This window comes from Marmota marmota, unplaced genomic scaffold (assembly GCF_001458135.2).
Source record: "Marmota marmota marmota unplaced genomic scaffold, marMar, whole genome shotgun sequence".
NCBI classification, from domain to species: Eukaryota; Metazoa; Chordata; class Mammalia; order Rodentia; family Sciuridae; genus Marmota; species Marmota marmota.
The window spans coordinates 18,208,131-18,213,509 of NW_025999869.1; the positions used below are offsets into that span (position 1 = coordinate 18,208,131).

The window sequence follows — 5,379 nt, forward strand, 5'->3', positions numbered from 1 at the left end:
TTGGGGCACCTTTTATGTCATAAAGTAAGGAAGTGCTCAGGCAATCATGAAGTCATGTTAAAAGGACCCAGAAGCTGGGCTTGGTGGCACACCCCTAATCCCTGGGACTCAAGAGGCTGAGGCACGACAGTCACAAATACAAGGTAGTCCCAGCAACTTACATAGCCATTGAGCAAGTCCCTATCTGAAAATATAAAATAAAAAGAAATGGAGATATAGCTCAGTGGGAAGTGACCTGGGTTCCATCCCTGGTACTCCAAAAAAATAAAAATTAAAAATAAAAACCAGAAACCACTTTGAAGTGGCTCCTACTGGGCAAACTGGGAAATTCTGACCATTAAAATAATAACAGTAGCATGTTAAAACCTATTGAATAGCTGGGCACGGTGGCCCATGCCTGTAATCCCAGCAGCTCCAGAGGCTGAGACAGAAGGATCGCGAGTTCAAAGCAACTTAGTAAGGTGCCAAACAATTCAGTGAGACTCTAAATAAAATACAAAATAGGGCTGGAGATGTGGCTCAGTGGTTGAGTGCCCCTGAGATCAATCCCCCCCCCGAAAAAACTATTGAATACAATATGCACTCATAAATCCATGCTGTTAAAAATAAATGGAAAGAGAAAGTACTTTATAGTACAAATACAACTACTAGATGCAAAAGAAATGACAATAACACTACACTAAAAAGTTGCCATTCAGCAACCATAATAGTAGTTAATTCAGTAAAGAAACATCAGCGGATGCTGAGAATTCAGTGAGTGAAGGGTTGGTGAGGAAAGAGAGATGTACTGACTCAAAGATATTTATTTTTACGAGGAGAATAAAGAATAACTTTACAGTAAAGACACCTGCCAGCTGCCGGCCTGGGTAGTGATCAAAGATAAAATACTAGTAGCTCAATAAAATAAGCCAGTCACAAAAGGACAAATTTGGTTGATTGTACTTACACAAGCTAGCCAGAGCAGTCAAATCCATAGACAAGATTAGGAGGGTAGTTCCAGGGACTCCAGGGAGGGGAAATGGGGAGTTAGTGTCTGATGGATACAGAGTCTTAGATGGGAAAAGTTAAATTCTGAATATGGATAGTAGTGATAGCTGCCTAACAAAGTGAACGTATTTAATGCTGCAGAATAATACACTTTAAAAAGGCTAATGTGATACATTTTTTTCTATATTTTAACAAGAAAAAGTCAGGCTTTGGAGTTAAACCTGCATTCCCATCCCAACTCTGTCACTTAGCTGTGTGAGCCTAGGCGAATTATTTCATTTCTTTGAACCTCAGTCATCTCTTGTATGGAGACAACAACCAAGACTTCAACAGGATGCTCTGAGGAGGGGTTATACGTTTAGCACAGCGCCTGGCACACAGTAGACAGCTGATAATATTGACCAGACTATACAAGCCCAGAACCATGAAATAGCGTGCCTAGTGTCAGAGAACTCAGCTGGTTTGTACACTGGAGTATGTGGTAATGAGGGCGCTGCTCTGTAGAAGGAAAAGCAGGTCTTTATGTGCCAAGGTGAGAAGTAGCCACTGTCCCGAAGGCCCCTGGAGTGACAGAAATGGTGCAGTGAAATATTAGAGAGCAGAGAGGGGAGTAAAACTAGGCCAGGGTTTTCGGGGTACAGACCTCTGTACATTTCATTCAGTCACAGGTTTTCTCTGTCCCATGAACACAGTTAACACAGCTTAACCAGAGGAAGATCATCAAGGAAGATGCCACGCTGGACACTCTCGCTTCACACCAACCGATTCTCAGAACAGGGAACTCAGACACAGAGGAGCACCCAGCTGCAGGATGCAGTGCCGGGAGCCACCAGCAGGAACACCACCAAGTCCGCTGTCTCCTATCCTCCCGCGTAAGTCACCGGGTGGAAGGTGGAGGGGCTCCCCTCGCCTCTCTGACTGGGCCCAGGCTTCCTGCTGTGCTCTCCATCTGTCCTCCACCCGGTGCTGGGCCTTCTTTGGACCTTAACATCTGTGATGATCAAGGCAGGGTCGGAAAAGTTTTGTTCAGGTTACAACCTGCATGTCCAAGGCTGGCAGGTGTCAAAGCCCCATCTTCTTTCAACATCCTAATGTGGCCACATTCTCACCAACATCCGCTCAAGGTCCTTTAATCAATTGCTCTCCACCTTTAAAACCCGTAAGGTTTCATGTGAAAACTCAGCGTTGAGAGCAGCCCGAAGCCCTCACTTCTCCTGGGTTAGCTGCCTTCCTCCGTGATACTCCACTTCACTGTTCTCAAAATGAGACTTATTTTTAAATTTACTGTTGTTGTTTTTTTCCAGTCACCTAGATGATATACATTCCACCTAGAAAATATCAAAAATCAGAAAAACACACATAGTAAAACTAAGAGTTACCCATAATCCTATCACCCACATATGGCTTGTAACACTCTCAAAATACCCATCTTTTTCTTCATGGTTTCTGCCTTTTCTTTATAAAATGGCTTTCTCTGTCCCAGGTCAATAGATTTCATAAATATTTATTCTTTTTTATTAAATATCTCATATCTGCAACCCAGGTTCTTTCAAACTGACCTTAATTTTTAGAAGTTCAGTCAGCCAGGAGTGGAGGTACACACCTGCAATTCCAACTACTCAGGAGGCTGAGGCAGGAGGATCGCAAGTATGAAGTCAACTTGGACGACTTAGTGAGACCCTGTCTCCAAAAAAAAAAAAAAAATTCAAACGATGGGTGTATGGTGGCTTGGTGGTAGAATGCTTGCCTAGCATGTGCCAGACCCGGAGGTCAATCCCCGGCACCACACACACACACACCTGAAAAAAAGTTCAGAGTGTATTAATTTTTGCTAAATCATGCAGCTGCTTTGGCTGTAAGGACGTGGATAAGGAATGGAAACTTGACCTAGGAAATGGGAGAAATTTTTGGCCTTCCTAGCCTACATACCCCTGTGTGTAAAATGCAGGAAATTATAAGTGGACCCCAAATTTGCCTCTTGCGTTTCTTGTGTGTGGTCCTAGGATGGAACCCAGGGGTGTTCTATCACTGAGTCACAAATCCCCATCCCTTTTTGAGGTAGAGTCTCACTAAGTTGCCCAGGATGGCCTCAGACTTGCAATCTTCCTGCCTCAGCCTCCCGAGGTGCTGGGATTACAGATGTGCTACCCCTAGCTTCTTTTTTTCTTCCTTATTGTAAAATATGGGTCACACACAGAGGGCTACACAGTGTGGTGAATAACTGGTAAATGTCCACATAACTACCTACCATTCACACTCTGAAAAGGAAGGAGGCGGGGAGGGCAGCGGGGGACTCCAGTGGGTCTTGTTCTCAAGGATGCATCCCCTGTACCTTCTGGCAACCTGTCCCATTAACCTCTTCCCTCCTTTGTTTTGTTTTATGCTTTTATCTCCTACATAATCATCACCTATATTTTCTGCTTACTTCTAAGTTTTTTTAATAGTTTTTTCATACATATCTATAATCCATTTAGAATTCATCTTTTTATGTCATGAGAGAAATGGAAAGTTGTTGTATTCCAAATGGTTTACCAATAATTTCAGCATTATTCAGAATGACACTTTCTTTCTGAACCATTTTTAAAAGTTAAGGTTCTTAATATATGATTCACATAGAGAAAATTTTGTCCCTTAAGAGTATTGAATTTTGGTCAATATGCACAATTTACAGTCACCAGCACATTCAAGATACACAGATAGGATATTTCCATCATTCCAAAAAGTTCCCTTGTAAATATAATAGGTAAAAAACTATGTAATGTTTTGAACAACTAATAATAAAAATTTTTTAAAAAAAAGTTCCCTTGTGTCATTCTGGAGTTGATCCCTTGTCCCCCTCCTCTGCCCCACCCCCCTCCCCTGCCAACCACTGATCAGCTCTCTGCTCTATAGTTTTGCCTTTTCCCAAATATCAACATACATGATCCTGTAGTAGAGAGCCTTTGAGTCTGGCTCCTTTGACCTGGCATGATCCTTCCGAGATTCATGCATGTTGCCGGGTGCATCAGTAGTTCACCCTTTTTCTTGCTGAGTAGTTAGTATTCCCCTGCATGAATGTACCACGATTTAGATTCAATCTTTCAGTGCTAATCACAATGCTGGCTGTATTTTTTTTCTTGCTGAGTAGTATTCCCTTGCATGGATGTACCACAATTTAGATTCAATCTTTCAGTGCTAAACACAATGCTGGCTGTAGGTCTTTAGTAGGTGCCCTTTTTGAGAGTGAGAAGTTTTAGTTAGATGAGTTTTACCATAAATGGATGCTCACTTTTATCAAATGCTTTTCATGCATCTTTTGAGCTTTGTACCCTTGTCAGTCTGCCCTGGAATATTTTGCCATTCGAGTCTCCTGAGGCCTTCGTTTACTGTCCAGGGAAAACTGTCCAAGGAGTGAGGTTTTGTGCCTCTTCCATACCCACTGACCTCTTCAAGTTCTGTGGGACAGTGAATTTGCTACCTACCCGCAGTGGCTTAAGGATGTTGATTCCTATGAGGGAGGAATCCAGGGAAATACATGGCATTTTGTGCTCCCAGCAAGCAGAGTGCCACCTACCTGCCAGCACCAGGGATGTGGGCCGGAGGGAGCCAGTCTTCTGCTGTCTCTGTAGTTCTTTGGGAGCACCCTGTGGAAATCTTGGGGAAAGAGTCTGCAGCCGAGTGCTGCCTCAGCTCCTCCAGGTTCACACTCCCACCCACGCATGGATGGGCAGTGCTGGGCACTCAGGCTGGTTTCCTCTCACCCCTGTGCATCATGGTGCCCCCTCTTCTTGTGCTCTGCCAGGCTAGGAGTTTGCACAGCCCCTCTGTCCTTGGAGGAGTCTGTCTCTTGAGGTTACATGGTTGCCTCACAACCTCATCTATCTCATGGGCTCAACAAAATTAACAATTTTGCTATTTGTCATTTTCTTGTAGTTTGGGTGGGAGTGGTGCATTCTGCAGCTTTCTATATCCTCAGCAGAGTGTGAGTACATTTAAATTCTGCCTTTATCCTATACCAATTGTATAGACTTAAGCCTGTCTTGGGGCTATTGTTATTCAATAGCCCCAAATTATGCTACTTTATAATAAACCTTCCCTTCCAGCTGTGTAAATCACTCCTTAACCTTCCAAAATTTCTTCATCCTTCTGGGATGACCTTAGAATTATGCTGTCTAGATGGCGCACACCTGTAATCCCAGCAGCCCAGGAGGCTGAGGCAGGCAGATCATGAGTTCAAAGCCAGGCTCAGCAACTTAGCAAGGCCCTAAGCAACTCAGTGAGACCCTGTCCCAAAATATAATACAAAAAGGGATGGGGGTGTGGCTCAGTGGTTAAGCGCCCCTGGTTCAATCCCTGGTACCAAAAAAAAAAAAAAAATAGAATTATGCTATCTAACCAGAAGCAGTAATACCT

At 43.5% G+C, this 5,379-nt stretch overlaps 1 long non-coding RNA gene across 1 annotated transcript; it reads right to left on the reverse strand.

The window, feature by feature from the left end:
• Positions 1 to 788: 788 nt before the first annotated feature.
• On the reverse strand, positions 789 to 2,693 carry LOC125610516. The gene is made up of 2 exons (XR_007340508.1): positions 2,547 to 2,693; positions 789 to 2,315 (listed from the first exon to the last, which is right to left on the reverse strand). It is a non-coding gene; the product is annotated as an uncharacterized LOC125610516 (long non-coding RNA).
• Between the last annotated feature and the right edge of the window lie 2,686 nt (positions 2,694 to 5,379).